The sequence below is a fragment of the Corapipo altera genome, unplaced genomic scaffold, assembly GCF_003945725.1.
Source record: "Corapipo altera isolate COAL_440 unplaced genomic scaffold, ASM394572v1 55, whole genome shotgun sequence".
Classification (NCBI taxonomy): Eukaryota; Metazoa; Chordata; class Aves; order Passeriformes; family Pipridae; genus Corapipo; species Corapipo altera.
Genome location: NW_020884882.1, coordinates 2883697 through 2904917, shown reverse-complemented (window position 1 = coordinate 2904917; position 21221 = coordinate 2883697). Strand labels below are relative to the sequence as shown.

At 47.5% G+C, this 21221-nt stretch overlaps 1 long non-coding RNA gene across 2 annotated transcripts; it reads left to right on the top strand.

The window, feature by feature from the left end:
* The first annotated feature begins 145 nt into the window (after positions 1-145).
* On the top strand, positions 146-19639 carry LOC113945653. 2 transcript variants are annotated; one of them, XR_003527156.1, is made up of 4 exons: positions 146-525; positions 563-3331; positions 4857-4996; positions 19402-19639. It is a non-coding gene; the product is annotated as an uncharacterized LOC113945653 (long non-coding RNA). The 2 variants fall into 2 exon arrangements; XR_003527157.1 differs by lacking the exons at positions 4857-4996; positions 19402-19639 and adding an exon at positions 3447-4021.
* Positions 19640-21221: the final 1582 nt, after the last annotated feature.

The following is a 21221-nucleotide window of genomic DNA, read 5'->3' as shown; positions in this document are numbered from 1 at the left end:
CCGGAGGTGACGGCAACAGGGACACGACGGGACTGGGAGGTGACACCGGGCGGTGCTCCCACAACGCCGCCTTTTATAGCCCCGGCGGCGCGGCGCAGGCGCGCTGAGGCTCTGCCGGCGCAGGCGCGGGGAGGGAGCGGGGGCGGCTCCGCGGGAGTTGTGGGGTGTTCGCGGGCGGCTCTGGGGGTGTCTCCTGGTTCCATGGGGGGCTGGAGGCGTCCCGTGGACGTGGAGGGAACCCCGGGCTCCGTGAGGGGCTGGGGGCGTCCTGAGGACATGGAGGGGCGCTCGTAGGTCGGGAGGGGCTGGGGGCGTCCTGAGCACATGGAGGGGCACTCGGGGGTCGGGAGGGGCTGGGGGCGTCCTGAGGACATGGAGGGGCGCTCGGGGGTCGGGAGGGCCTGGGGGCGTCCTGAGGATGTTGAGGGAATCCCGGAGGGGCGTGAGGGGCTGGAGGCGCCCTGAGGACATGGAGGGAACTCGGGACTTTGTGAGGGGCTGGGGGCGTCCTGAGGACATGGAGGGGTTTTCGGGGGTTGTGAGGGACTGGAGTCGTCCTGAGGACCCCGGCGGTCGTAAGCGGCTGGGGTGGGCGCCATGAGGGGGTAGAAGGGCTGTGAGGGTATAGAGGAGACTGAGCGTCTCCCTTGGTGTCTTGAGGGCACGGAGGGGGCTTGAGTAGCTGCCAGGGGTCTGTGAGGGCTGTGCGTGCGTGGTCCACGGGGGAAATGCTGCTCTGGGTTTTCCTGTCAGCCTCAGGCTATGCAAATACTGCTTTCCCAGAAGTTCTGGAGTCCCTCGCCCCACAGTCGGTGGGTTGAGGGGTGCGCCTGTTCACTGGAAAACGCGAGCTCTGAGTCAGCTGCGTGGGGAAATCCAGCGCTGCCCAGACCATCCTGGTGTTTTCTTCCTAGATGTGCCTCTGACTCCCCGTGGAGTCCGTGCTCGGAGGCTCGGGATGCAGCCCTTGGTCTCACTGGTGGTGGTGGGATCCCGAGCCCCTCTCACTTTGCCTACAGCCGGTGTGAATAACAGCTTCTCTGACAGGGATGCTTAGACTTCCATCACTGTGGTTTTGCCGTGTTTCGAAGGAAAAAGAACAGGAAGAAGTAAAATTGAACCCTTCATCCTCTGATTTGCATTAAAGTTTAGTTGCTTAAAAGAATTATTTGCAGGTAGGTAATGGTATAAGGAGCTCTCCTTATGTGTCTGGTCATTCAAAACACAGCACATACTGACTGCTGAAGTGTGGAAAGAACGGAGGAAGAAAAACGATGATGCATTTTTTTCCTTCATCTTGTGAAACAATTTCACGGAAGACAGGATTTGGGTAAAGAGCTGGGGGCTGTCTCAAGCACTTTGAGGCAAGAGTGGATTTTGTAACAGGTACAGAGTTTGGAGGAGAGCTTTTTTAAAGCCTACTCTTTCTTGACTCTTGCCTTGCATGTAATCATGTTGTATAGTTACTAGAAGGTGCTCATATAAAGTGATTAGAGAAATACAAAGTCTGTGTGGGACTGTGGCTGCTGAACACAAGTTTGGATATAAAGGGCACTTGGAAAATATTGGTCAGTATTTACATGTTGCAAACTAGTCTTTAGACAACTCCTCTGTCAGAGGATAGGGGAATGACCAACAGGGTATTTATCTGACCCTCCTCTCTTCATCATTGACTCATTTAGAGGATGCTGGCTGCAGTACATTAACTTTGGGATCTGAGCAAGTTGATCAGGAGGAAGGCACCCTCAAACATAGTCAAATGTCAGACTCACTGTGAGCTCCAGCATGTTACCAAGCTCTGAGGTAGAAAGTGGGACAGAGTTCTGCCCTCACATACTCCTCACAGAGCCCTGAAAAAAGTAGCTGAGACTTTACAAGGCAGGGCGTGGGATTTGGTTTTTAGCAAGGCTTTAGCAGGTGTGCTTTAAGCGCAGTTCTCTCTTGCTTATTAGAAATTTAAGACTGTTGTTTAACAAGTGTCGATGCTCGGATCTTAAGCAGCTCATTATTTGTCAGTGTAATGCAGAAACAGCCTCCCATCAGTGGGCATCATTAAATTAGATACATGCTAGTTTTTATTTGTTATGTAAATAAATTATTAAAGTAAGGCTGTGGCATTTGACCTGAGCCTGTACAGCAGTTAAGATAGCAGGAGTCTGGGTCATTCAGTAATAGCGGGATAGTGTTTCAAATTATTAGTTCAGTCGCTCATGAGGAGGTTTGTTTTCCTCCCCATAACTGGCTTTTGGTTAGTGTTACACGCCTCAAGTATTTTGCAAAATAATAGTTAATTAGCGCTTGAAGATTAAAGACATCTGATCTGTGTTTCAGATTACTGCTGTCCCTGCTCCCTCAAACAGCAATATTTGACTCCCTACCCTGAAGCTTTGTATCATATCGGTAACTTTAAAATTGAGGAAACATCATGACATTTTACCACGTAGATAGCTGTCAAGCTTCCTTTGCACACAGAGTTAATTATATGTCTGGACCTAAGGGATCACTCCTGTGCTCCTTGGATTAGTTGCAGTTTTAACAACAGAAATCAACACCCATATGCTTGATTTATAGTATGTTGAGAGTATTTTTCCTTCTCCTCCCATTTTTCCCTTGTTGTTTGTCCATGGTACTTAACTCAGAGGGACACAGGGAACGTGTGTTTTGTCCTAAGAGGCACCAGAGAAAGGTGTTGGGCAACTGTGCTGGCAGAGTGCTGCAACAGGCTGCAGAGCTCATCCACCTGGACACCTGCCACAGCAGGTTTGATCCCACAAAAATCTGATAATCCTCCTTTATCCAGGTGATCTTAACAGCAGCATCTTGCCATTTTGCAGGGCTGAGGGGTGAAGTACATTGCTGTGTTGCTGGAATCCAGGAAGTTGTGGGTTTGTGTTCAGGAGTGCGTGTGAAGCCTGAAACCCGAAGAGCATCTGCTTTTTACACAAACATCACTCAAGGTTGGTAGCTGAGACACAGCGACCTTGGCTGCGACACAGGAATCTCCAAATGGAGCAGAACTCTCGGCTTTCCTGTCAGACTTCCCTACAATCTCTGCTGTTAATCAAACGCTGCAATAGCACCTCTTTAAAGTTTGATTTTGGTGAATTTATTTAACCTTGTGCACGACAGGAATTGCGCAGAGCCAAGGAATGACATTTACTTGACCCTCATCTTGGAGGTTTGCCGGAGGAACGTGTCCTTGTCAGTGCAGAGCTGGCTGGGAGCTCTGGGAGCAAGAGAGCAGGGAAAAGTCAGGGGAAAGGGGGTGTCTTGTCAACTGCTCTGCCAGTGCCCTCCCTTTGGAAATACTGCCGGAGCTTACATGTTGAAGGTGAAGTAAATACTAATAAAGCTGCCGTTAATTAAAATTTCTTAGGGTTTCAGTGGATTAATTAAATGGTGTTTAAGGATGTTAATTGTGGCGATGTGTTACTGCCATCCTACAGGGCTCAGGGGGAACTGGCATGAAGTGCCACGCAAATGCAGATTGAAGATCTCCTGGCAAACAGCAACAGGGCCAGTGGCAGCCAAGGGGGAACAGGAACCCCATCCTGAGGGAGAGAGCAGGCTTAGGCAGCCTGTCTGGAGAGGTGGCAGGTGCAGTGTGTGGGGGAGAGGCAGCGGCTGCCTGGGAATACGGGAAGGGCAGAGTAGCATGGAATAAAGGAGGCAAATGGTTTAAGCTGAGGGGAAACACTGGTGTGAGGACAAATTTATTCTGTTGTCCGCGACAAAGTTTCAGTCAGAAGCTGGGTGCTTCCTTGCTATGCCTGTGTTTTGGAGCTGGTTCCTGAGGTATGTACCAGATGGGTTCAGCAGAGGAAGCTCGACTGCCTGAAAGGCTCATGTGCTGCAGGGGAAGGGAAGGGAAGATTCTCAGCTACCCTGAGAGCTTCTGTGATTTTGGTTTTCTAAAGCTATGATTTGTCCATTTCTTTGCTAAATAAGTTGCAAGGAGGGGGGAGAAAAAGGTTAATTTCCAGTAGTTTGGGAGGGGAGTGAGAAGCCATAGAAAGTGCTTCCCCTATAGAAATTGAAATGGGGGGAAAAAAAAGATCCCCTGCCACAGGGTCAAGTTGATTTCTGCAGATGTCTGTGAAGAATTGCTGGTGAAGATGGTCTCCTTCCACGTTACTGGTTTACCATGTAGGCTCAGGTGTAAGTTACCTTCAATACTTCCCTCCCATCCCTCTTCTCTCAATCATGTTTTGCCTGGTATTCTTAGAAATAGAACTTGATTCACGGGTTTGTGATGTTCATCTGGCCTTGCATCTGTCTACAGGTAGGTCCTTTCATAGGATTTTAGTGAATTTTATGCTTTGAAGAGTTCATTTAGATACTCGAGCAGAAAACCAAGAGTGCTGACTCTTGGTTCTGACTCTGCCCCTCTGCACTCAGCCTGTCTGAATGAAAACCTGTAACTGTAGTGTAATTAGCAACATCTAATCCCTTTTGCCCACTTCTGAAGTCAGAGCTGTGCATACTCCTAATTTTTTCCCATCCAGTCAGTGTCAAAGAGGGCGAGCCAGAAAAACAATTCCCCTTCCCCACGCACAGGCCACTGTCTATATTGAGATCTGAATTTTCTAAGGGAGTGGGTGTGATCCTGACATCTGGATTTAATCCAGACTCAAATTCCAGGCTTAGATCTGAGAACTTCCACCTCCGGTCCTGAGACCAGCAGTTAGTTCTTAGAGAGGACTTTGCTTATTTGCCTTTTAAGGCAAAATTCGAGGGTTGCAGTAGTAGCTGCATAGTGACAATTCTTCCCACACTGAATTCCTGCAACACGTTTTCCTGACTTGGAACCAGTGTCTTCTTCACATGACAGAACAGGAAATCTCATTTCTTTCTAGTACCCTCTACTCAGTAGAGAATTTGACCAAGTTGGAGAAGCTGCTGGATGCTGAGGCTCATGTTGCAGAGAGGCTGAGCAGCACCCCTGTGTCACCACCATGGGCCAGGCAAGATTTGTACCTGCCTCCTACAAACAAGTGTAAGTAGTTTTGTTCCCCAGTGTAATGGATGTCTTTTAAAATCCATGAACAGCCGGTGGGTCCTCACAAGGCTGTTGGGTCAGGACACTTTTCCTGTCTGCCAGGCCCCAGGAGCTGCCCATTGATGCAGAGGAGTTTGGTCTCTTGGCAAAGGCCCATTGCAGGGACATGACTCAGGCTCAATCTGGACAGCAGAAGTTGTTGCCACCCTCATACAAGGTACCCTGCCCTCCTCCTGAAGGGCACCACCCCACACCAAGGCTGATGCAGTCTACAGCCCAGTTGATTAACACATCCAGCAGTGGCTTATCTTGATCTCAGAGTACCTCCCTGACATCTCTCCAGTTGCTTCAGATGTTGAAAATCACACAATAGCCTTTTTTTCAATCTTGCATCCTTGGGTTTGTCTTGCTTTGTGCAGCACATGGCAGGAAATGATACACTAATCCTTCCAGCTACTGTGAGCTTTGCTGCACTTGCTATGACTTGCATTCACACCCTCATTTCCTCCTCTCTTACACAGTTTTCCTCCTCTTAGAAAGAACCAGTAGACCCCAACCAGTATATTTTTAGTTATGGTTATTTCAGATATTCAGCCTGTCATTTTTTTTGCTTATCTCAGCCCTCGTTTCTCCCCATTAGGTACTCAGGCAGAAACACCACCTTCTATGTCCAGTTAAGGAGCTTGAACTGTCTATATAGTCAGGAGAGAAAAAATACCTTAGAAAACGTGAATCCAAGTGCTTCCTCTGTAACAGTGTGAGAAGATGGGGAAAGGATTTGGATTTTTAGTGAGGGCTCTGTAGGTATCTGTAACTGAGGTTTCCAGAAAGTATTTAAGTAGGTAGCCTGCTCCTTTCTGTACAGCAAGGACAGCTAACAGAGGAGAGAAGTGGGTGTCTCCTCTTTGTCTGAATTTAAACACTTAAGGCCCAGAGAGACCCTTTAAATCTTGCTTACATAGTAAAGCATCTTTACTAGACCAGGTATCTCTAGTGAGCCTCTGCTGCTGCTCATATCTGTGTTACTGTGGGCATTGGCAGGAAGGTGGAAGTTAAAGCAGAGGTGGGATTGTCAAAGTCCTTGAGAACAAGAAATCAACTCACAGCAGTGAAAAATGCTGTGCTGGAGCCCATGTGCATCTCTCTTAAAGCAATGGCAGTGTTAGGAATTTTCTGTTGAGCAGTAGATTGCTGGAAATCAAGGGCATACCTTGAGTGAGGGGCTGTGTGGGGATTTGCTGCCTGCTGGAATTAAACCATGACTAGAAAATCATCTAACTTGTCTACCTGTTACATGGGCCCACTGTGGACAACTGATGAGGCAGTACCATATTAAAAGTGCCCTCACTCCTCCCCAGTTACCCCAGACTCAGTTTGAACAGTAAGTTAAATCCTTTGTGTAAGTTGATGTAGTTTTTTTTGCCAAAATGGAGGTTCTCTGACTAGGCAGTTTTTAATCAGTGCTATTTCCTGCAGCTGTACACGCTGCCTTTCTGTTCCCAAGTGTAGCAGTACAGGTAAGATTACCTTTTCAGCCTGGAGATAGGGATAAAAGCATCCAGTGAAGTCCTAAAAGTCTCTGATCTCTTTTAGGTGAGTGAAATGATGTGATTTTAAGGCTGTCACCTTAAAATGTCTATTGTAGGCACAGTACACCTACTGGTAAGGCTGGTTACTGTGGTTTGTTTCAGCAAAGGCTTCTTCTTCTTTTATTCATCCGGTAATGTAATTTCTTCAGCAAGGATCCATAATTCAGTTAAGTAAGGAGAAGGAGAAGCATTTCATAGTGAAATACCTGCTGGTGACGTGAGAAGGTGGGGAAAATCCCCTTCCTGACTAGACCCAAGCTGGGCGTTCCCATGTGGGCATTATCCTATGGATGAGCACCCAGTGAGGCAACAGAACTCTCTTGCCTGAGTGGCTTCCCTTCTCATCCAGCTATTCCATAGAATTAGATATTGCTGGTCTTGAGACAGTTTTAAGAATTGTCTTGGAGAAAGCAAGCAATAAAGAGAGGAAAGTGAAAAGCAGTTTTGATCTTTCATTGTTTCCCTCAATGGTCAGAGAAACTTTATACATTTAGAATTAGTTGTTATAGTTAGTATTAGTTGCTTTAGTTGTATAATCAGAATTAGCTCCGTGAAAGAAACGATCCAATGGGATGGAAGTGGCCAAGCAGTGGAGCAGAAGGATGCCTGACATTTAAGTGGAGATGTTCCAGACATGAAAATAGCATGAAAGTGTGTGGTAACAGGGTATGAAACATCACGGGGCCAAACCCACTCCTGTGAGTGGGAGAGTCTGTGTAACACCACAGCCTGTCTGCACAGCAGAAAACTGGAAGGATGAGCATACAGCCTTCTTGGGGTCCAGCTCCAAATGTTTCCACCTCCCAATGCAAGTGTTGGTGCATTCTGCCCACGGGGTTTGCTGTGCTGTTTTGCAATAGCTCTCATTGCTTAACCTTTGGGGTGCAAGACATACTATCCCTCCTTGTGCTCCAAAGATTACAGATAAAGTTAGAGGGTGTGATAAGGTATGAAGATGAGAAGAGTGTCAGCAATAGGGAAGAAGGGGCCTGTGCTGAAATATTAAGGGAGGGCAATCATATCTCCAAATCTGAACTTGGGAGCTGCAGATCAGAGGAACTTTGTGACGTATTGAGATTGTTGGAGTAGATGACGTTTCCGTTCCTTGTTTGCCTTTTGTACTGAGCTCTTCAAAAAGCTGGCAAGTGCTCTGTGTGCACTGTCTTACAAACAGCCTCAGTCATGGAAAGCTCTGGGCTCTACTTCCAAGGCTCCTGGGCTGCTCTGCCTGCCAAGCAGCACAGGCAGTACCAGGAGGAGTGTGAGCGAGGATGCCAGGACAGCTGCAATGGGAGGTTGCTTGGGGCACTTGTGACCCTGCTGGCAGCCTTGTCTGCATGTGGTTTATTTGACCTGATGGTTCTGCAGCTGCTTTGAACACCATTCCAGCTGAAGCTGTGCAAGCAAACCTAGTCATGTTGTGTTGGCTTGGGGGAGAGGTAATGGTTGGAAAATGTTTTGCTCTTGTATCTTCAGGAGATGTGGTAAAGAACCTGGAGCCTCTAAGGTCTTCTTTTCAGGAATCCCTCTGCTTAATCAGCGGAGATGCGTGTGCTTTCTCTTGGAAATGCATATTGTCCCAGACCTGGGCAAGGAAGATAAAAACTGATTCTAGGGAATGTCCTAGAAAGAGATGGAAGTGCAAATGTTGCATATTTAAAAAGTTGAAAGGGATCTGCTGAGAAATTAAGACCGAAATGGCAAAAATACAAACCTGGAGTTAAGTAATTTTCTTCTGTGCCCAGTTTCTCATGTCACATGGGCTGTAAGAGCAAATCAGGGGAGAGTGGAGGGTTGTTGCTGGCTTAGCACTAGTGATGGATCATGTGATTGACCTGTGGTTTGTGGTTTTATAGAGAAGTCTGTTCATCTGATGGAGCTTTTATAAATATTAGAAAATCTTGTCTCTTCAGACTTGCAAATTGCAGCCCAAAAATTCCTGCAGCCATCCCACACACTTTTAGGAAACCTAGAGTGTAGTTGTGATGATTTAGTTTTGTACTTCCTTATCTTTATTTTTAAAGACTTCTAGTCTTGACAAGTCTCTGCTTCAAAGTTTAACTTGAAAAAGCAATTCAGAATTCATGTTCTCAAAGAGATGCATCTTGCTTCCACCGTGAAACTTGATAACGCATTAATTAATAAAAAATAATTCAGTGTTAGGCCATTGAATTGAGACACTCCCTCTAGGCATTGATAAGGGTGATTGACCACGTAGGGAGGAAGTACCCTGTGAGAGTGAGGTGTGGTGGCTCTGTGTGGAGAGGTGATTTGGGGTGAGGGGTAGCTGATTCTCTCCAGCCATCAGTGTCACCAGCAAACTTTCAGATTAGCTCCACTGCACAAGGCTATTGCTGGCAGTGGCTGAACTGTTTCCTCAAAAGCCCTGATGACAGTTCTGTGTTTCTGTTGTTTGGCACTTTGAAGCCTGCAAATACAGCAGAGATGACGTATTATTTGTATTTAACAAGTAGGGGAGTGGCTGGGTTGCCTTGCAATGTTTTCCCCCAGCCCCTTCTCTACTTAAATGTTAATTTTTCTGCCTCTGATGGAGTGTGCTGAGCAATCTCTGTGTCCAGGTGTGTATGAGGTGGGAGGCTTTTTTGCCAAGCTGAATTTTGTGAGGCAACAATTGGAAGAAGTAGTTTTGGGGAGAGATGCCACACACACTAACTAGGCCAGGCCCTGTGATACAGAGCAGATGTTAACCCTGTCCAACCTGCAGCAAGAATAAGACCTTGTAGTGGAGGGTAGGGTACCTGGGAAGGGAGCAGCCACCATTTCAGCTACAAACAGGAGCCAACAACTGTAATGTGTGAAGGTGTGCAAACCCTCTGGATCCTTGTGGTGGAATCCAGGAGGGTCTTCAGGGCTTGCATGGCACCTGGTCTTGCACTTAAGTTGGAGGAGGGAGAGAGGAGGCTGGTGCTTGGCACAGCAAACAACTGAGCTGTTCTTTGGTGGGTGAGTGATGGAGGCAAGCTCTGGGTTCCCTTGTGAGCTTTTGGCACCACAGGTTGCTCTGTCCTGCCTGAGCTCTCTGTACTTCTGTCTTGAAAAGGTAGTAACCTTTCCTGTGTTTACTTCAGCTTCATTTACCCTGAAGGACAATGAGATTTTGAGCAAGTAATTGAGATTTAAAGCTCCAATTACAAGAGCCAATAAACTAGAGATGCTTCCTAAGCTCATGTTTTAATTGGAAGAAGTGATTCCAGTACGTCCTTCCCAAAGTCCTTGCACTACCTTTTGTGTTTGATAGCCAGTGACCTAGTTTTCATGGAGTGATCTCGCAGTAGTCCCTCACCCAGCTGCACTTGGATGAGGAAGAACAGTGTGTGTGTGTGTATGGTGATGGTGCATATACTGTGAATTTGATTGCTCCACTACTCAGAGTTTCCTTAGGTAAAAATACTGTTTTATGTTTACTTGGCAGCTTTTCTCCTTTCTACTTGTCCTGGTTTAATTGTGTGGAGTTGTGTCTGTTCCCTGGTGTGCTGTCAGTTGTGCATGTTGTGGAATACAATGCCTTTGAGGGTGTTAGTGAGCACAAGTGACACCTCAATAAGGGTCCCCAGAGACATGGTTTCAGTACTAAGCTGCCCCCATCTCCCAACAGTTGTCAGTTTAGGGCTTATTAGTCACCCATCCCTCCTTTGAAACAACTATTTTTAAAGCTCTGTGCTGAGTCCTCAGAAGCCCTGTTAGGTTTTGCCATCTTTGCTGACAGTGGCTGCTTTTTAGCTGCTCATGTAACAGAAGCAGGGCTTGAAAACTCAATCAACATTATCTCAGCTTATCTCCCTGTCACCAGTGGATTTAAGCAGATCAAGACATTCATAGGCATCATGTGTAGGTGCAAAACACAGCCAGCTGCAGAGGCCAGGGCAGATGACATGCCCCTACACTGCCCTCCCAGGTGTCAGCCCGTGGCCTTGCCCACGGTCAGTCTCTGCCTCCCTGCTGGCAGATGGGCTCTGCACTGTCACGGTCAGGGCCAAGTGAACAACCTGGCTCTGCCAGCACGTGACTGCTCCTAACTTCAGCTGCAGTGTCAGGCCCTTTTCTCCACTGGCCTTTGCAGCACTTTGTCTCAGGGCTGTGACTGCCTTTGTGCAAGCTGAGGCAGCACCAGTGTAGAAGTTGATACCCCTCAGCTTCTCCCAGAGGAGTCAGGGGAAGAAGTGACTTGTGATAGCACAGCCCAGCACAGGGAGGTGTGGAGGAGAAGGGCAGGGCTGCAGGTGAAGCACAGCGTGGGGAGCCAGGGTTCAGCTGTCTGTCAGGATTTGGTACAGCTCCTTGGCTGGAGCCTCATATCTGCCTGCCCTGGTCTGTTTGCAATCTCATCTCTCTCCTGTGTCGTGGATTATGTCAGTGTGGTTTGGGCAGTGGTTTGTGAACAGGCTCCAGGCTGCTATTGCTTCCTCGGGGGAGATGGGAAGAGCCTGATGTGACTGCTGGCTAAAAGCTTGGCAGAGAGCAGGCTGGGCAAAGGAGCTGCTGCTGGGCTGGGGTCTGGCATTACCCATGGCCTGCTTCTGTGCTTAATGAGCTACCTTATCTGTCATGTTCCCCATGGCAGATGGGGTCTCTTCAGGATTAATTAAGGATCATAACTGTGACCTAGTTACCAGACTTGCACTATTGTTACTGGAGCTCTTTGCTGTTTGAGAGCACTTCTTACCCTTGCCTGCTCTGGTTACTCGCTCCATATATCCTCCTGGGACTGACTCTGAGCCCCAGGCAGGATCACATTACATTAATTTCTCTAATAGATCCCTGCTTTACCTGTGGGTAGGTAACTGGCTGCTTCCTGCTTGCAGTGCACAACTCGGTGTGTGGATGAGAAATGCTGGCACACATCTGTCACAGGGTTGTCTCCCATTTGGGAGCAAGGGGAAATATCAGCTGCAAGATTAGGGATGATGGTGCTGGAGACAACATCTTGATAGCTCAGTTCCATGCTGCCATGCCTTAAACCATAAGAATGCTGAAAGGGTATCCCAGGGTCTCTCTTCTTTTGGCTGCTCAAATCTTTCTCATTTCCAGTTTGTGCTTTATTGTAGTAAGCCTTTAGGGATGCTTCCCATAAAGAAGCAGAAGTGACTAGAGCTCAAGAAGTAAATTGAGTTCAAGGTCTTCTAACCCTGCTTCTTGCCTGCCAGATTTTCAGACAGAGTACTGTTCTAGCTGGGAACAGTGTCAGTCTCAGTCCTGTATTCCTGTGGTCTGCAGACCTGCTACAACCCAATCCTTCCTTCAGCTGGGGATGGGATGCACCACAGGGATCACGGTGGGGAGTTGTCCCCCTGCATCTTCCTGCTCTCTCCTTCCCTCCCTTTGCTGCTGGTTTAATGGGAGCTTGCCTTGCCCACTGGATGGAGTCCTGTGCATCTGGGCCATTGCACGAGCTCACAGCCTCGTGCACCAGGGCTGCACGTGGCACATTCACTGTTCACATGAGAAAGGTTTATGTTCCTGAAGCTCCTCTCAGTGCCCCATGGATCTGTTCCTTAACTAACCTGATGCTCTGCTCAGAGTCTGATCACATCCCCAGTGGGATCCCAGCAGTTCCCGCTGATTTTGGATGGAGGAGGACAAAGGAGGCTGTTCAGTGGGACCCCTGGGAAATAGCACTTCACTTTGTCCTCAGAAGCCGTGTGGAGGGAGAACTGCTCGGCTTTTCTCCTCTGCCTTGAAAAACATCTCTTTTGTTCCAGTGACCTGCTTATTATGTAGGTCAGCATCAACTTGAAAAGAAAAACAATTTCAAAAGTAGGAGAAATATAGCAGGGTTCCTCCACTGAGCAGTTCTTTCTGGAAAAGCAGGGAGAGTTGTCCTGGGGAGGTGGCAGGTAGCATGGCCTGTTCCTCTTCCACCCACCCTGGGCAGGGCAGTTGTAATCTTGGTTTTGTAAAAGAGGAAGTGGTTTCTGCTGGTCTTTACCTGTGTCTGCACAGCAGAGACCAGTGCCATGTTGCTGGAGGAGCAGTCCCTGCTGGGAGACAGCTGTCCTGCCAGGGTGAAAAAGGGACACAGAACAAGCAAACACCTCTGAATGCCAAAAGTAAAACTGGGACCTGAACCAAAATTCATCTCAGTGTCGTGCCAGTGCCATTACCCTGGGGCTGCTTCACTGTGCTTGTAGCAGAGCTGACACCTTGTGATACCCACTGAGCAAAAAGAAAGCACTTAACATAAACTCTTGACTCCTGTAACCTAAGCAGGGGACAAATTGCTCTGTGCACAAGAGGTTTGGTGAAGTCCAGCTTCACACATACTTGCCTCTGATGCAGTGACTCTTAATATCCCTTAGTATCCTTGCTTCTCACCCAAATCCTCTAATAAATAGCAGCTGGGCAGGAGACATCCTGTGCCCTGGCTACTTCCCAGTTGGGAAAGTGAGTGTGTGTGTGTGTGTGTGTGTGTGTGTGTGTGTGCCTGCTACCCAGCCAGCAGGCAGGTAGAGAGCTGCAGTCCTTCCTTGGCAGGAGCAGGAATGTAGCTCCCCTCTCTGCCTACTCGCTGAGGGATTTCTCTTTTCCTTCAAAATGTGTAGAAGTGCTCATTTTGAGACAGCCAGTCTTGACAGGAGAAGCAAAAATCACAAACTTCACTACTATCTAAATGAGGCAACACAATCTCATAATTGTTACCTTAGAAAATGAGATTTCAGTATGCTGATTTTTGGCAATGAAAAGGTCTATGGGGAGGTGGGTTGTGCAGTGAGCAGAGGGCTCTGCCTGTCTCTGCTGTTTACTGGGTCCACTGCCCATTCACCCAGACTAAAGCTGAGTGCTTGAAGCCTCTCCAGTTGCTGGAGGCTCCTGGCACAGACTCTTGTGCTTGAAGGTGCACTGACCTTTTCCCAGAACACAGGTTCTTGTAGAGCTGCTTGCTCTATTTCACATGCAGTCTCCTGCAGCCATTGCTCCTCACTTTACACCAGCACGTGCTGTGCTGACTAGATAAAGCATATTTGTCTGTGACTCGACTGTCCTTCCTCTTTAGCATCTTAATCTTGGTGATTTCTATTTAATATCTGCAGAGCTCTCAGTGGATCCCAGTTCTGCTGTCTAACCCAAGGGTAGGCATTCCTTGTCTCATCACAGCACAGTTGTCTGGAGAGAAGTCAATGCAGGAAGCAACACAGTAATGAAATTTTGAACAGAATGACACTTTTTCACCTACAGTAAAAGGACTTCTCCCATGCTTTGTGCACTCACACGGAGCAGACCATTAAGGAAGCAGGCAACCAGGCATGTGTCTTAGCTGGAGGCACTGCCCTGTGATCTGCCACAACTTGGAAGTTTTAGTCAAGATGTAGGATTAGGGTACATTGCTAGCACAAGATTTTCTGAGTTAGCAGGAGATGGTTCCCTGAGGCTGGGATTGTCACATTGGCTTGGTGGGTCCTTGCACAATGAGGCTGCTGTGTGCTGGAGACAGCAGAGTGCTGGAGCTGTCATGTCCTTGTGGTGAGAGCGTGGAGGATGGCCTGTTATCTGTGCTTGGAGGAAGGGTTTGATTAGAAACTGTCTCATAAATGTGGGGTTGTTGAATGAGCTGCTCCTTCAGTGTGCATGAGCCATCTCCACGTACGTGACAAGTGCATCTGTCCTGGGCAGGCAGGCAGCTGCTCTAAAGGAAAGCAGATGAGCTTTCCTCATCACAAACTTTTCCTCATCAAGCTTTTTCTAAATTGCTCCCTGCATGGAGCAATTCTCCAACAATATTAAATACAGCAGAAAGGATGAGTCAAGCAGATCTTGTCAAGGCTGACCTATTTTTTTCTCTTTTTTTGGTTTTGTTATAAATTGAATCCACTGTGTCACAGGGCACAGTGCTGTTCTCAGCACGACTGGTGGCAACAAGTAGCTACCCAGGAATTATATGTATTGTGTGGTAGCTGAGGAGAACCTCTTGTTCCCAGCATCTCTGACCTATCTGTGACTTGTCATGAAATTGTGGAACTTAAGTAATGGATGATTAGGCTGCGAGAAAATAATTTTAGCCACTAGTTAACTGAGTTTGCTTATGTGTGTCTCATTGTCTTTAGAAGCTGGTGAGGTAATAAATCTAGTAAGATGAAGTGTCCAGCTCAGGTTCTTAAATGGGAAGCAAGGCGACCAGGTGTTGCAATGAATGCTTTCCTGAGGGAATAATGGGTGTTACTGTCCAGACATGAGCCAGTCCTGAGGTATTAGAAGGCAGGTTGAGTCCTGTGCAGGCAGTCTGGGATTCTCACACCTCTTTGGGAAGTGTCTGGTGTTGTTTTGGATAAGACATGAGGTCAGGTGGCCTTGGACTTGACCTCCTGGCATGGAGGCATCAGCAACACTCTGCCCAGCCTGGGGCTCTGCACAGCTTTCTGTTGTGACAGCACATCTCCCATTTGCTCAGCTTTGCTTAGCTCATATCAAGATAAGTCTTGATATTGTTTAACACAGGTTTGCACCCAAACCACAAACAACAGTTTAACGGTTACTGTAGCTTTAGATGTTGCCAAACTTGTGGGCAGTGGGAGAGCTGTATTGGAACCTGGAGGGTCTTTAAAACACCAGCCTGGGTCTTAAAAAATTAATGGGAATGCTGGTGAGTAGTTGTCCCACCAGTTACTTGTCTTGCAAACTTCAATTGTCTGATGAACGAATCAAGTTTTATTTGAATTAATCTTGAAGTAAAGGGTGCCTGAAGAAGCAAAACAACTTGGCAGTTTGTGCTGCAGTGAGCTTGCTGCAACCTGGAGTTACTCTTTCCCACACATCCCCCACCCTGCCAGTGCTCGGATCTTGGCTTCCACCTCTGGATTGGTGCAGTGGTCCCAGCCCCAACCTGGACTGTCCAGGGTGGGAGTGAGGAGCACAGATGGGCCCTGCTGGGCAAGAGAGGAAGGACCTGGAGATGACTGTGCACCTCTGGATGCATGTGGAGGGACGAGAGGAGACAGCCTCTGTCCCCGTACCTGCACAGTTGTCTTGCCCAGACACTGCTGAGTAAATCGGGCAGGACACCCTCCCTAGGGGGTGGCTTAATTACAGCCAGACAAAGACTTGGTGATCACAGCCTCCGGTAAAGCTTCTGACGTCTGTGGTTGCTCATCCCAGTGGAGTGGGACCACACAGGGCACTGTCTTCACAACTCTCTTGTGCTGGGTGAAATCGTGCTGGGGGGACAAGAAAATAGCCCAGTGTCCCAGCATGAATCAGCCACCCATTTATATACAGCTCCTGCTTCTCCAGTGGTGCCAGGCAGTCCTGCACGGTGATGGGCTGCACAGATAAAGGAGTGACTCTCCTCTTGTGACAGGAGGGTTTATGCCAGGCAGTTGTGGCTGGCTGCTGTTGGTGACAAGAGAACAAGATTGGGACTGAAGAGCTTCCTTACTCTCTGGGCATTCAGGGCTGAAGATCTGATTGCTAGGTCATGACTGTTCAAAAGTTTTGGGTTGGAGGTTCAGCCTATATCCCTAGGAGTTGAGGAGATGAGCCTAGAAACAAGAATTTTCTGATTTGGTGTCTTTTCAGATTTGATTTTGCAATTCTCTCGTGTTTTAAAGGATTTTTGCTGGGCCATTATATAATTTGCTGCTGACTTCCTTTTCCATCTGTTCAAAGCTCAACTTCATGGTGGCACACAGTTGTGCTGTGGTTGTGCTGGCCAACTGCCAGCAGCTTTGAACGTGGTGGCCATTCCTCAGTTCAGTGAAAAGCTCAAAGAACAGTAAAGCTTTTAAAGGTTCCTAAGGGATCTCTGAAACCACAAAGCCAGTGGATAGAGACCTTGCTGTACACTACCCAAGAAACAGGATGTAGCAGGCTCAAACCATATAGTAGCCATGAGGAAAAAAAAACCACAATCATGCAGAAACTAATTATCCAAATACTAAATCCACGAGGGACCTGGTTTCCTTAGGTCCGCTGTTGATGGAGCTCTTTGCATGGCAGAGGAAATGAAATTGCTTACAAAGTAGAAACTAAATGAGTGGAAAAAATTTCTGGATTGCCTGCAACTATTTGTCAGTAGTGTAAGGCAGAGAAGGGTTAAACATTAATTTCTATCTATCTCTTCTGGACTTTTTTTCACTTGTCTGATGCTAATTCAGTGTAGCAGTCTGGAGGGTGGGATGGCATACACAGTGCTGGGGGCAGGAGGTGAGGATACAGCGTGGAGCATCCCCCTTTGTGGGATACCCTGCCAGGCCAGGGCCGCTGGTGCCGTAGGCCAAGTGCCACTGAGCTGCTGGAGGGGGTGTGTGCTCTGCCTCAGGCAAGATGCTGCTCACAGCAGGAGGGTTTGGCCTTGGCAGCCAGGGCTGCTGCCTCGGTGAGATCCCCTGGTGCAGCCAGGCCCCTTCTGTAGGGTGGTGTCTGGACAGATGAGGAGGTGATGACTGAGCCTGTGCTATAACCCCTGCCCTGGGTTTCTCCAAGCCCGTCACTTATGAGTCACTGTTTGTTTATTTACTGAGCACACGCAAATCATATCAATACAGAGTGAGGCTGTTACAGACACTGCTGTTTGGACATCAGGCTGTTTGCAGAGCAGAGGCAGAGTTAGTTGCACAACCTCTGTAAGTAGTCGCCCATTCCTGAGAAAACCAGTCAGATAACTCAGTTTGTCCACCTGACCAATTGCTTTAGCCCAATGACCTGACTCTCTGCTTGCTTTTACTGTGTAAGGGGTTTGATTTTCCTGCTGCAAATGTGTGAGCTTTGTATCATCTTTTCACCTCCCCTACTGCATAAAAGCATTAAGTCAAAAGCTGTAAGAGCATCACATCCTTATGGCTGCATTTCACTTGGGAAGGGGCTGTATAAAAGGTATGAATAACTTAAAGCAATTTAATGTGGTTACTTGTGATTTTAATTTTTAATGCTAGAGCTTCCTCTCCACAGTCTAAGCCCCAAGCTCCATTAGGAGTGCTGGTATCACCAGCAGAGCAGTGACCAAGGCTCAGCTTTGGGTGCAGTGTTTAGTGCTGAACTACACTGCACACGGATATATTCACCTATGTAAGAGCTTATGGTGGGGTTGTCACCAGGAACCTTTATAAATATGACATCTGGAGGTAAGATGCAGGTGTGTCTTTATAGCAGCAAGGAATTGTTCCTGTAACCATGCAAGAAATATATGTATACAGAGCAGTTAGAGTAAAATGAGGCTTTGCTGTTTGGCTGAAGCTGTAGGATCATGGCAACCCACTTCAGATGTTGAAGAAAATCTGCTTTAGCACAGTCCTCAGCTTAGATAACAGGTCATGGGTAGGTGCTAGCTGTTGAGCTAGCTTGAGAGAGCTGGGAATCTCTGTTTATAATTAATGTAAATAAGTCATGATGGAAAATTGTCATCCTCCTCTTCTTTGAGTCGTTTTTATCCATGACACCAATGATTGCAACATCAGTGTGAGTAATCCCATGCATGGGATTTATCTAAGGCTCTGTTTCATCCAAGGTTTGACTGTTTGTTTGCAGTGTTGTAATACTTTACAAACAAGGAGCAGAGCAGCCCTGTGCGGAGGTGTCTACCCTCTTTGGGGATGGTGGCCTGTCTTCTTCTCACGCTCACAGGAGGCAGGAGGAGGAACTAAACACATGAGACACTTTAAGAAACGAGCCTGCAAAATCCCACACCACCAGGCAAGGCTTTGTTTCGCTCAAACATTGAGCCCTGAATACTTCAGTCTTGGCTGACTACATGTGACAAGCGAGTCAGACCAAATGTCCATCCAGCTAGCAGCAGACACTAAGGGAAGAGGCTGGTTTGCACTGTGCTCTTGGCAATGTCCTGAGCCGGAGGATACAGCCCAGGAGTAAAAAAAAAAATAGTAGTGTTAAGTGTTAAAAAAATAAAAGTGCTGGTGAAGCCATTCTGCCTTGATCTAACCCTTTTATGAACTTGACTAGTTCGGATCCAGAACCTGGCAATGAGTTACACAGCTCTGTGTCTTTTGGAAATTAACTTCCTTCTAAGAAAACAGATTTTGTGTTCAATGTCAGCTGCTCTCTCCTGCCTTCTAGAATAGCATATCGCCCTCTCATAAAACTTGCTGGTCTTTACTCCCAGGGTTTGAAAGGCACACGGTTTCGTTTTGGCCAAGTATCCCGTAATGTCAACAGCTTGCATTTCTGACATCTTTTGTCATGGTGTGAGTGTTTATGGCAACTGTGTTGTGCTAGAGGGTTTTTTCCTTGAAGGTCAGGGTAGTTGCAGATGACATAGCCTGTCCCTCCCTGTGCCAGCCCTGTGCTGTACCTCTGCAGTTTCTAATAAATGTTTGCTGATTAGAATAATTACCCTTGGAGCAATTTGACAGAACTAAATGCTGCCAACCTTAATTGTTCAAGAAGTTACTTACCAAGTCAGGTCCTGCCCCTCTGCCTTATAGTTAGGAGCCCTTTTGTGGATCTAGGTTTGCAAGGAGGACCATTTTGCATAACTAGGAAAACAAAACTCTACACTCTAGGCATGAAGTTTTCCTACCCCCTGAAATCGGACACTGCCTCTCTTCAGGTGAATACAAAATACTGAAAGATGCGTAAAAAAAAATAACAGGAGTTGGAAGCAGCTGGCCTGACACCTCAGCTCTAATTATAACAGTGTTCAGCCACTGCCTGCACTTGGCAGGGGTACTGGCTTCTGTGAACAAGTCACCCAGCTTGAACCATGCTTGGCCATTCTCCAGGTTTAGTGTGGCATTTTTCTGGGCAGGCAGCACCTTTATCATGCTGGTTCTCCAGGGAAGTCCCTCACAGAGAACAAATTTCAGTGGATCACTTCCTCATTCTGCTCTTCTGCTTCTACTTTCTCAGGCTAAAAGTTACCAGGAGCTTGACAGCTGGGCAGTAGCCATATGGCCCCTGAACTGGCATAAGCATGAATGCAGCTGTGGCAGAGGCTGTGGAGCCTGCTCACATCAGTGGAAGGTCTGGTCCTTCTGTGCAGTGGTGGTTACTCAAGGAACCAGGCAACCCCTGAGGAACAGCTGACTGTGACATTCCCCCTGTTCTCCTCCTGGCTGCTTGGAGCATCCCGAAGCCCAGCAGGTATTTTCCACTCAGCTGTGGTATCAGGCTGTGTAGATAAATAGCTACATATTCAGCAGGCTGAGCAGAAGGGTCTGTGTGTGTCTCCATTTAGACTGGTCTGGACTTTGTCATGTTTTGCCTCCCCTTCCCAGATGTTTCCTTCTGCACTTCAGTAAGGCGGGGTATGGCATCACTTTTGGTTTTGTCTTTGGAAGAGTAAACAAAACAGAAGGCCAAAAGCTAGCTACTTAAAACACATTCCTCTGCTGTGACTGGGGAAAAAATCTCGACTTCAGATACAGGCATCCACTGTTTGCATTGCTCATTCTCCTGGCAGGGGTTATGGCTTTGTCTGCCTCACTTGGTTGAAGCCTGGCCTTTCTGATGTTTCCATTTTTGAAATGCCTGATATGCTGTTTGTTCTTCCCATGGATCCTGGGTTTTAGCTGCTTCCCACAACTCTGGGAGATGATAAAAAGAGATCTCATACAATGGGTCAAGGTACAGTTCTAGACAGGAATGTGCTTGGTCTTGACAGGGTTTGGTTTATCTGTCAGGTTCATAGCAGGCCTGGCATTGAGCTGAAAGGCAGAGGCAGAGGAATGTGTCTGCTCTCCAAGAGGGAGTAAACCTGACCAAGAAATGCAGGGCTGGGTGACTTGCAGTGGAACATAAATTCTTCTGAGAATGCCTAAGGTGCTGCAGGAGACAGTGGCTTCTCCTACATCTCAGGATGACTCCAAGCAGCACATCTGAAACTCATTGAAGCTGTAGCACCTCCCTTTTTTTTTTACTTGTCCATCTTCCTGTGACAACCAGCTGCTTTCTTCCCCTTTCTGTTTTCACAGGAGAAAAAAACAGAACAAGTTGCTTCCTGAAGGTGGAGTTGGGAGAGATGGCTGTGATCACTGGGTCCTGCCCCTTCACTCCAAAGGGTTTGTCCTGCTGCCAACAACTGCGTGTTGCTGTTCCTTGGTGTCTGTGAGTGATTGCTGAGCTTCACCCTTGGAGCAAGCCTGAATTGCTGAGGATATTAAGGAGATAAAGTGAAATCCAGAAGCTGAATATAGGCACTTTTTAAGGGTCAGGACATGTTAGGAACTAGCCTGTTGAATCTATGTTCAGAGTGGAGGATTCACATCCATTTGCAGAAGACTGAAGCTAGTCAGTGAGATATCCTCTGCTCCTCCCATTCCCCAGCACTTAATACAGTATTAAAGTCTTGCAGCAGACTTGAAGGACTCACACTTTCCTCTGTACAATGGTTTATATCTCATACAGTAATGTTTATGCTCTTCCCTCGTGCTGGTGGTGAATCTCCCTGTGTGACAAGCTCTTCATTCATTGGCATGACCATGGCAACCCTGCTTTTAGCACTGTTTCCAAACTTAGCCAGTGCTTAGAACAGTTTGTTAGAGAACAGCAAGCTGGCACTGCTAACAAGGTGAGCTCAGGGGTTGTTCTGGGCTCTCAGCTGTCTGCCGGGTCTCTGTCACCTCAGAAATAGCCTTCCCTGTTACAGAGATCCCAAAATGCTGCAGCAACCTGCCTCACACTGAGCTGTAAGAGAGAGACAAGCAGGAGCTTGGACACTGGGCACCAAG